Genomic DNA, 10,265 nt, shown 5'->3' on the forward strand with positions numbered 1-10,265 from the left:
TCATAGTACCTCATATTACTTGCTACGCTCAAATTCATGCTTTAAATTTACAATTTAATGACAGAACTGGTCTGTGAATGTATCAGAGGTACTACAGCTCCATTATCATTTTCATGCTCATTTAACTTTCCATAATTATCATACTTTCATAAGATACATTATCTCTAAACTGCTAGTGTTGCATAGCAGCTTCACTTTATGTGATCTTAATTTCCAGAGTTATTTCTTTTGCAATACTTTTTGCAGTTCATGTATTGGCTTACATTGCCATGGACTCCACAGTGCTATGCTAACGGTTGGACTTGATCTTACAGGTCTGTTCCAACCTAAACAATTCCTTCAAAACTCTCTTGGTAGTTCTTGACCTGTGCTAGACACCTGCCAAAAGCACACATTATGCTTTCTGTCCTTTATGCACAGGTTAAAACCCATTTATGCCAATATAACTCATATTTTGTGCAGCACTGCTCCTGTTTCCCTAAGCTCAGGCCAAAGATTTGGCTACAGGAGGAATATAGCACAGAGCCATCAGATTTGCCTCGAAAAAAAAAAATTCAAAGCAATTTAGATGCATTACAGACTAACAGGAGGTCAAGGTTATATACATATAGCCCTCTTATCAATTTTTTTAAAAAAAGGAAAACCAAAAGGTATTTGAGAAGTTTGTATGGCATAAAAGGATATTCACACATACATGAAATTGTATTCAGACTGAAAATTTTATTTCATCCACTTCCAGATGTATTTTCCACAATAAACCACTGCTTTGGCTTAGTGGAAACAGTAAAATGAACCATCATAATCCTCATTTTTGCATCTCATTAAAGTTCTACATGGGGGAGAAAAAAAGCTACAAGTTGAACAACAAGCACAAGGCATTTTGAACCAAATCAAAAAGTTAATTTAAATATTTCCAAGTAAACTTTTTCACTTCTCAGAGCAAGTTGAGAATAAAAGTTGGGTAACCAGAAGACAAATAAGGAATGTTAGTAAAACTGAGATGGGACTTCATGGGTTGTTTAATTTGGACTCTGGGGTTTTTTTGTTTGTGGCGGTTGCTTTTTTGGTAGTGGTGGGGGGGTAGAACTGTGGTATTTTAGTCCAAGCTACATAACTTCCTGTTCTACTGCAAGGAAAAAAATACTTTAAAAGCCTGCAAGAATTATTAAAGCAAGTCCTGTGTCTAATAGTCAATTATTCAAACAACTGCACTTGCTATTTTTGGTAGCACATTACCTCCTGTATTTCTTTTGAACCCTCATAAATCCAAATCCTGAAGAGATTTAGTACTGGCTATATAACATGAGCAGAAGTTTCAAGAACTCTCTAGAATTCAGGCTTTCACTCCTCAAAAAAGTACTGAAGTATTCCTAAGCTAGGAAGGCACATGGGACACCTTTACTCATTTAAATGGTATTGCCATTTGCTTTCCATCGCATGTTTAACTTCCCCATGACTACCTGGCACTGCTATTTTTCTAGACCTGATGCTTCCTTTGTTGTGCTGTTAACACCCAGTTGTGAAGTGTTCCTGAATACCAACCAAGTGATTCAACAGCTTCTTTCTCTAAGACATACAAATTATTTAATATATTAGGAATACGGCAGAATTTAAGACAGAGTTCTGACTCAGTTATCACCATGGCAGAAATGAAACCATACCCTGCCCCAGGAAGTTTGCAGCCATACTCAGCCACTTACACAATAAAAACAGTAAGACAAGAAAAGGTCAGCAAGGCTTTCCCATTCAACATTGCTAGTGGTGTATCAGCAGCTCTGAGCAAGCCCAAGACCCAGAGCCTTATTCACTAGCACTCAAAGAGAGGAGTCCTTGCTTCCAATCCAGATTTCTACACTCAAGGTAGCCCACTTTCCTCAGGACTATACTGGGTCACACGTACAGCAAGAAACTTTTGTCACGACAGGAAACCAACCAAAGAACAACTACAGTAACTTACATACAAAATCTTTTTCCTGGTTTTAGTGAGTTCTAACCATAAACTAATCCTTAACAGTGCCAAAAATTGAGAGCTGAAGCCCTAAGTACTGCTCTGATAGGCAAAACTCTAAGATAAACTTAGACCTAAGCTGATTACACTACAGCTGTGAAGTATCCCAGACAGCATCTCTGCTGCTCAGAGGTGATGGATGTGTTTATTCCAAATTTCAAAGAACACAGATTAGATTTTTAAAAGCCCAAAAAGCCATTCCTGTGGAAACCAGTAGCAGTAAGTTTTGCCACATGCTCCTCAGGGCTGAGCAGGTTCTAGGGGATACTCAAGAAGTTCACTTTAACTCCTTCCCCACTAAGTCCCTAGTGCTGCCCAACTAAGCAAGTCTCAGCAGACTCAGTGTGGTAACTCATCCACAAATGAGGAGGCAACAGTGTCCAAGGCTGACTCCATCACAGCCTTGGGACAAGCAGCAATTTCTGCTGAGGAGGATAGGGAAGGTCTGGCCAGAGGAACTGTCACATAGCACTGAGACTCCTGAAAGTGCCAACAGCTTGCCCAAGAATTCTGTGAGCTCCACCTAACACCGGAAGATTTGTAGTAATTGTTTCAGCTACAATCTAAAATAAACAAACAAACAAATAAATAAAGGGGAGGGGTGAGGCTGTACAGTAACACTGCAGTGATAGAATTTTGAGATTATTTTGACAGAAGAAAAACATGGGTGATTTGACACCTGTAAAAATGATGAACAGGAATACTCAAAGCAATTGTATTGATCACTAACTGTTCAGAAAGGAAGAATCTAACCATGCTTTTTTAACCTGTGATAGCATTTTAACCTGGGTAGCATTTAATATGGAAGCATGCAGAGAAATTACAAAATACAGGGTAACAAACCTAAGAGACATAGCATCAGAATGTCTAGGCCCAGCTCCTAGGGACCACTGTGTGTATTCAACAGTTTTGTCCAACAGTCAGGAAAATAAACCAAAAAACAGGAGCCATATAAGGTCTTAATTCCTACACTGAAATTTAGTGGTACTGAGTCTCAACAGCTGCACACTATTTCTGTTCAGTAACTTCTCAAATTAATGCCACAATGAGTTAGAAAGAGGCAACTAACAGTAGGACAAAAGGGCATAGACTCAAGCTCTGCCAGGGCAGGTTGAGGTTGGATATTAGGAAGATATTTTTTTACAGAGAGAGTGATCAGGCATTGGAATGTGCTGCCCAGGGAGGTGGTGGATTCACCATCCCTGGAGGTTTTCAAGATGAGACTAATGTGGCACTTAGTGCCATGGTCTAGTAACCACAGTAGGGTTGGACTTGATGATCTTTGAGGTCTCTTCCAACCTGGTTGATTCTATGATTCTGTGGTAAGCTGTATCAGAGGAAGTTCAGATGGGACACTAGGTTGTTCATAGAAGGTGGCTGGTCATTGGAATAGGCTCCCCAGTAAGTGGCCATGGAGAGTTCAAGGAGCATCTGGATGATGCTCTTAGTCATATGGTTTAGTGGTAGGTAGTCCTGGCAAGGAGTAGGGAGTTGGACGTGATGGTCCATATGGGTCCTTTCCAACCTGAGATATTCTATGATTCTACATAATAAAACTGCAGTCATGTAGTCAAGCAGTAAGCTGAGTATTAATCAGATTTGAAGGACTCCATGTTTATAATTCAAGTCCCTATAGAAGTAAAAAAATTCCAACAATCCTCCCCCCTCACCTCCAAAAAAAAAAAAAAAAAAAAGAACTATTCTTTAACAAGTATGTAAGAGTCCTTCTCTAAGTCAGGAAGCGACATCTGACATTAACCTAATAGAACAAACTACACAAAACATAATACAAAATACAGTCACCTGTCTCAACACGCACAGCTTTTCAGGTCAAATGTCTTTCTGATGAGAAAAGTTTACATATTTTGCTGGTCTGTTTAAAAGTGACTTTTCAAAAAGTCAAAACAACCCTTAAATTAATGTCTTTGATTTGAAGGCTCATTGGACAAACAGAATTAAACAGTTCACGTTGTCTTGAGCAATTATTTACAGGTAGAGAAAAATAGCAGCTTTACCTTCATAAACAAATCGACATGGCTGAAGTCTCAAGCACAACACAGTTTACGAAATGAGCCTTTAAACCAAATTCAAAACTCACTTCTTTTTAAGCTTTCTCTATTAACTGTTGCAGCAGGACTACTACATGTAACGAAGGATATTTTGGAAGAGTTCTACACTGAATTCTGTTTGATTACAGTAAAAAAGTCCTGTCACTGATCATTTGCAGAATACTACCACCTTCATTTGAGGTTTTAAGTTTTTGTCTGTCTACTGTGGGAGAAAAGATATCACATTATGTTGCCTCACCATATTTACATTCACTGATAATACATACTATTAGACTTTAAAAAACACAGGATTGCACTCCAGCTTTAGCTCCTCGATCTATTATCATGCAATCACAGTGAGCCACACTAAACTAACTCCAAGATAAAAAACAGCAAATAAACAGGAGACAGCTCAGTTCAGCCTAAAAGAAGTCAGCTGCTCCTCTCCCTTGCCTTAGATTCCAGCACTAATACAAAATAAATGTATGCTGCTAGAGTATCAGTAACACGATCAGAATTTCTACCAAAACATTTTATAGTGACTGTAAAAAACACAAGAAGTACTTAACCTCCATGTAGCAGGAACCATTTCCACCAACCCACTTTCACAAGGACAACAAATCAATTCAAGAGGCTCTGCTGAATTTACAGGCAAGCCTACAGCAATATATTTAGAGCAGTGCTACCGAAGGAGATTGTTTTTAACTTGTGGCACAAATGGGACATAAAAGTGGTTTCAGTTGTCAGAAAGACATTAATTCTTCTTCATGTATTTACAGTCTATAACCTCATTGTGACTGATTATTCTTTTACCCCTGATGTTCCCACGTTACCCTGCTGTTGGTAGATGGTAGGCTCTGCACTAAAAGCTTTTCAAGTTGCTCATAAGCATTTTTAACTTCACCACTTTCTATGTTGGTTACATAGGTTTCCCTGAACAAGGAAAAAAAAAATCCTCCTGAAAGCACCCACTAAAAGTTGCACATTTTTAACAACTATTTCCTTGTTTTAATAGAGGAAACATTTAGCATTCAGCAAGACAATACAGAATCTTGCTTCGTATTTCTTGCAGCACATTTGACTTTATATAACCTTCCCCAGCAGTCAAAGCCATACAGAAGTCTGTACACACATGCAATGAGGCCTTACTCAATACAGTCTCTTCTGAGTGAGATCCTGCCCTGCTAACCTTTTCTAAGGCACACAAGTATGGGGACAACAAACCTTCCTGCTCGTTTTAAATCTGACACATATTAAGGGCTTTGCACTAAAAGATTGACACTGTTACTGAAGAGATTTTAAAGATTCTTCCCAGGAGGAAGGAAAGCGTTTAAAGATGTGTCAGACAGACAAATGCTACTTTTGTAAGAGCTATACAAGCCACAACAAAGAGTTCTCAAAATTAATAAGAAAATGACAGGTATGCATTTGCTTCCACTTTGCAAACATAATACTGAAAGTGTTTTCATATTTATTAAAATTAGCATAAATGCAAAACCTGTTAATCCACCAACACTGCAATATCAGTGCTAGAACAGAGACTCCACAGCATGTTAATCAGTTTGCTCAAAACATCTCCCCATCATCATTACAGGGGAACAATTCTAAGTTCCATGGCAAGATTTTTAAATCTTCAAGCATGCAGACAAGTTCAAGCTGCACATAAGAGATAACACTACAAAATGAGGGTGAATAATTATCAGAGATTATATTTGAAAGAAGGAGACAATTATCAAGATCTTTTCTGAATGACTGATACTCTGAAAAAATAATCCCACACAAGTAAGTCAGCATAATGAAAAAGAACATCTAATACAAGAAAAACAGGGTAAACACTAAAATGTTTTGTGTCCTTTAGTGTCTGTGAAAATGGACAGTTGAAACATCATAACCAAAATAAATACCACCTAGATAAAATGGACATGCATTCTTCTACAACTGCCTGGCCTAGTCTGCACCACATCAGGAACCAACTGGGTTAGAATTTTTATCTTAGCACCAGTCATGTAAGACAGCCATGTTCTGCCCCAAGGGATATGGCATCTCTGTGTCACATCCTCTTTGCAGCATATTCCCAGAGTTGGGGGCCTGAGGTGAGACCCTGGACCTGGCTCAGGTCTAAAACACAGTGGAGCTCAGCAGGCTCTCAGCTCCTGTCTTCCCAGCCCAAAGTTAATGCTGGAAACAGTGAAACCAAGTTTGTGTAGCACTAGCCTTGAGCTAAAAAGCACTTACTAAAGGAAAGACTGAATTAAGACAAGTACTTTAACACAGCTGCAGACAAAGAACTACTTTATAGAGCTACTCAGGTTCACTCAGCATGGCCACCCTGTTAAACTTCTCTCTCCAAGAGACATGGGGAGGAAAAGGAAGCCAAAATAGGGAAATGGATTGTATTGGGTTTGTCTGGCCAGGCTTTGGTAGTAGTGGGGCTGCAGGGGTGGCGTATGTGAGAAGCTGCTAGATGCCTCCCCCATGTCCAGCAGAGCCAATGCCAGCTGGCTCCAAGATGGACCCACCACTGGCCAAGGCTGACCCAATCAGAAATGGTGGTAATGCCTCTAGGATAACATATTTAAGCAGGAAAAAAATACTGCACAGATATTACTGTGGTCAAAGAAGGGAGGAGTGAGAACATGTGAGAGGAACAACTATGCAGACACCAAGAGACAGTGGAGAAGGAAGGGGAGGACATACTCCATTCACTGGAGATGAAATTTCCCTGCAGCCTGTACTGAAGACTGCAGGCTGTGCCCCTGTAGCCCACAGAGGTCAATGGGACGGCAGAGATCATCCACCTGCAGCCTGTGTAGGATACTCACACTGGAGCAGGTGGATGCCCAAAAGGAGGATGTGAGCCCATGGGAAGCCCATGCTGGAGCAGCTCCTGGCAGGGACCTGTGGCCCCATCCATGGACAGAGGAACCCACACTAGAGCAGGTTACCTGGTAGGACTTGTGACCCAGTGGGGGACCCATGCTGGAGCAGCTTGTTCCTGAAGGACAGCACCCTGTGGAAAGGGACCCACACTGGAGCAGTTCAGCTGTAGCCCATGGGAAGGACTCATACTGGAGAAGCTTGTAGAGAGCTGTCTCCCATGGGAGAGACCCCACACTGGAGCAGGGGAAGGACACATACTGGAGAAGTTCATGGAGAGCTCTCTCCCATGGGAGGGACCCCACACTGGAGCAGGGGAAGGACTCCTTTCCCAGAGCAGCTGCAGAAAATGTGCAATGAATTGATTGCAACCCCCACTCCCTGTCTCCCAGCACTGCTGGAGCCCAGGAAGGAGAGAAGGGTAGGGGCGGTGGGGGGGAAGGTGTTTTTAAGATTTGTTCTACTTCTCATTAGCCTGCTCTGATTTTGTTGTCAATAAATTCATTTAATTTCTTCAATTTGAGTCTGTTTTACCCATGATGGTATTTGGTAAGTGATCTCTCCCTGTGCTTATCTCAATTCATGAACGTTTTTCATATTTTCTCTCCCCCATTCACTTGCAGAGAGGAGTGACAGAGCAGCTTTGGTGGACACCTGGCATTTAGACAGGGTCAACCCACCACATGGACAGAGGACCCTTCACTTCTAGGCTAATGAGCTTTTCATCCTTCTGTACAGGGCAAGCTATGCACTCAAATTTAGTGACAGACATACATTACTTATTCACATCACATACGATCAGAATAATAATTAAAAATACTAAATCTAAAAAATAGCATCATATAATTACAACATGGTTCAAAACTTAGGTTGGCAATACAGTGTTTTAGTACCACAAATGGTGACACACTACACACAACAGGCTCTTTCTCCAGTAAGCTGAAGAACATGCACTTTCAAACCAAGTATTTAGGAATGAGTCTGATAGACATTTTAGCTTCAGGAACTGCAATTTTACATGGTCAGGCAACAAAGCTCTTGATATTACCACGCATAAGTAGCTGTACTATGCAAGTCATCTCTGTATAAAAAAGACTAAAAGGTCAAACATTGTTTTTACTGTGTCATTTCTGACACACGCATATTATTGACCACTATAAGCCTTCAAAACTTTCCTATCATTAATCTAGGTTTGGCAGAGTAACAGAACAAAGTATTTTAATATTCTAACAGCTACACAACACAACTTCATAAAGTTATCCTCAACTGCTTATAAAACTTAGGCTAATTAACTGGCAAGTGAAGATTAATAAAGGATCTGTAAATGCCTGACTTGTAAAAGCTTAATGTTTTCTTACTGGCTGGGATGCTGCTCTTTACATGCTCATCCTTGAACCCAGCTGCACCTCCCCATTCTGGAGTGAGAACACTTGACACAAGTTTGCTAAGCCCTATAGCTCCAATGGTAGCAATGAACAGAAAGGTAGGATTCCAGCTTTACAGAAGGTACAGAGTAAGGTACAATTACAGAGGAAAACTACTTCATCTCTAACATCTGAGAAGCGAGCTAGAAATCTGGTGCCTACTATTGATGTGCATAGGACTTAGCTATGTCAAGACATATTCCAATGTCCTAAATTCTCATTTCCTTGTGATTGCCTTGTAATAGTGTTGCTCAACATCTTAACTTACAGGCTGGTAAACTGCTATGAAGTGGTCACAGATCTTCACTGATAATACTTTTACCATTCTGAACCTACAGGCAGCCTGCCCATGACTTTAAATGCCTGGGAATTACAAGACATCCTTAGTTTTATTATCATATATTATTTTCAGTGAAAATTATGCCTCAAACAATCATTGAATAACTACAAGCACGTTAATGGCATCTTCCAAAGCATCTGGACTTTTCCTTAAGTTTCTTTTTCCCCCTCTCTCTCTCTCTTCAGGATCTGAAGCATCAGAGTGGAAGTTTCACTGTTTGCACTATCACACTTTAAATAGTATTTATATAGGACAAGGTACAGACACATTGCATTTGTCTCAGCCAAAAAGGCAAACAGACAGTGTTTAACATGCCACTACAAGAAAACATTCAGTCTTTTTTCTCCTACTGAGAGAGCAGAATTTAATCAATTTGTATTTCAATTTAAATACCCACGTTAACCACTGCTACTGAGCCCTTTGGTAAGCTACAGATGGTTAGAATAAAAAAAATATTGCATGAACTACTTCTTGCTTTAGATAGTTCAAAATACTTTGTACTCATCGGCCTAAAATATTATGGAAAACAAAAGAAACATTCTACAAGCAAAGAAACCTAAGGAAACGTTTACCAGTTGGTAGTATCTTCTTGCAGTCTTAATAGAGAACTCCCTTCTTCAGATTATAGATGCAGCAGCTTGTCTTCACAATCTGAAAAAACAGAACCACCCCATTAAACAAACAATACACAGTACTTCAACTGCAAAAGCCAATGCCAGGAGTAAATCAAAGTTAATCCTGCAGTGCCAAGGAACCTACAAAATTCTTTAGGAATGCAAATAAAACGCGTGGATTTCAAAAACACTTGTGATTTTATGGAAGTGACATTACAAGTGAACAGAGAAGCATCTTGCAAACTCCTCTGTGAGTCAGTAAGGCTATTAGCTAGCCATGATCACAAGCATCAGAAATAGAGCACTGCATCTCAGCATTACCGAGCTAAGTTACATATAGTTACAGCACAAAAAATAGAGCATTACATCTCTGCATTACTGAGCCAAGTTACACATAATTGCAGCAGGAGAAAAGTAGGTCTCGGTTCAAGTTTTATTTACAGTGTCATACATATTGCACACAGGCAAAAATGCTTCATTGCTACAGTTTTCATCAGTTAAAGAAAAAATCAGCCAATGGCAGTTTTTACCTTTCTGAACTTTCTCTAGAATTGATAAGACTTCCTGCTCCAAAACTAAGCTTCTGGTTTAGAAAAGAAGATCAGTATTTGTATGCTCAGACAAAACAGCATTTCCTATGAAAATGCAGCACAGATTTCACTGCAAGCATTCAAGGAGCGTCTAAGTTAATTTGGAATAGATTTATATAGCAAGGAGTTTACTTTTTTTTAGTACAGTAGCTGGACGATGAACTGGCCAAAAGACCACTTCATAAGCTTTTTCCACTTGGGGTTTTGTGGGCTGCTTCTGTTTCAGGGGTTTCATCTAATTTAAACACTTGGATGTTGTCACTTAACCCGTCTCCACTAAAACCAATGTTGCTCCTGCTTCAGGTATTGCTCCTGGTACCAGAATTCATCCTCCCAATATGTCACATCTCAAGGTTTCTTTTAA

The 10,265-nt window shown here is 39.9% G+C and overlaps 1 protein-coding gene across 2 annotated transcripts in view; it reads right to left on the bottom strand.

Moving 5' to 3' along the window:
* The window catches only part of FAM49B (family with sequence similarity 49, member B), a 44,178-nt gene extending 34,829 nt beyond the window's left edge, over positions 1-9,349 (bottom strand). For both annotated transcript variants that reach the window (XM_009070148.1, XM_009070149.1), the window contains exon 1: positions 9,270-9,349. The gene's annotated coding sequence lies outside the window, so the exon portion shown is untranslated. The remainder of the gene's footprint in view (positions 1-9,269) is intronic.
* Positions 9,350-10,265: the final 916 nt, after the last annotated feature.

Source organism: Acanthisitta chloris, unplaced genomic scaffold, assembly GCF_000695815.1.
Source record: "Acanthisitta chloris isolate BGI_N310 unplaced genomic scaffold, ASM69581v1 scaffold7532, whole genome shotgun sequence".
NCBI classification, from domain to species: Eukaryota; Metazoa; Chordata; class Aves; order Passeriformes; family Acanthisittidae; genus Acanthisitta; species Acanthisitta chloris.